Genomic DNA, 1,228 nt, shown 5'->3' with positions numbered 1-1,228 from the left:
AAAAGCCTTCTCTTTGGCGATCAATCACACGTGTAAATCCGGGAAAATGTAAAATGGAGGCAGCATTGGCATCGCAACGAATAAAAAAGAGCAATAAAACGATGATAACTTCAATGCAGCATGGATGAGATATGAACCAGAGGCGGAACGTTGCGGAATTAATCACTTGAACCTTACTCATGCGCGGTTTTCTATGTGGATCTTCAGTTTTTTTTACTGATGACGAACTGATGCGAAAATCATTTGCATAGAATGAGCATGTACATGACAAACTCTATGACCACTGTAGAAATTCTCCACTGAAAAACTTGGAAGTATGTTTGAGACTTTCTAGAGCTACTCAGTGAGGTTCTCTACACAAATAGAGCGTCTAGAGCACAAAAGACGACAATGTAGGAAATTAAAGCACGTATTCCGATCAGACTGGCGTTGAACTAAAATTGACAGTTTTAAATCAAGATCCAGATCATTGGCTGTGGCAACAAAATGTGGAGAAAAAAACCGACAACTCGTCATCCCGAGGAGCGCATCCAGAATCCCAAGGGAAATATACCTGCCTCGACGCCTGGCAAGGTGACGCCAAGACACGGCGTCGTTGAAATATTAGCCAACTTTTCGTATGGACGAGCGCAGTCATTTGTTTTATGTAAATAAGTATCAAAAGTTTGTCGTTTGTTATTTCGCGGTGTCGCTCTTTCCGATTCGTTGGCCCCCATTGGGTGGCGCTTCCATGAAATTGCCCCCATCCCTGCAAATTTCTTAGCAGACCTCGACCATCCAGTTTTCCCATCAAGTCATCATCTAATACGCAACTTGAGCCATTAGCAAAGAATTATTTTATAAAAATTTAGCCTTGTTCCATTTGGACACACAATGAAAACGAAATTGGAAAATTTCAAAAACCTTTTAAACAAATTTTATCGTCTACATTTCAACCACTCGAAGCATGAGGACCTACATTTCTATTTGGGAATTCACGAAAGTTTTCAAGTTTGCTGCTCAAAATATCGTTGCTTTTCCCAAATGTGACTCTTGCAGTTTCAATTTATTTGCTTTGCTTAAAAGCCTTTGCTTATATCTATTGTATACCGTGTGCAACAATTCTTTCCTTAAGATGTTCTTCTAAGCTTTTGAGGATTTGTATCCCACTTTAGGTGCCGCCACTCCATTATCCTTCCCAAACATTTTAAAACTTCTGACTAGAATTAATTTGGATTTCTTTAAAAAA

The sequence above is a fragment of the Dendroctonus ponderosae genome, unplaced genomic scaffold (assembly GCF_020466585.1).
Source record: "Dendroctonus ponderosae isolate FM_Combo_2020 unplaced genomic scaffold, Dpon_F_20191213v2 Dpon_F_20191213_5, whole genome shotgun sequence".
Classification (NCBI taxonomy): domain Eukaryota; kingdom Metazoa; phylum Arthropoda; class Insecta; order Coleoptera; family Curculionidae; genus Dendroctonus; species Dendroctonus ponderosae.
This window is presented reverse-complemented; position numbering follows the sequence as displayed.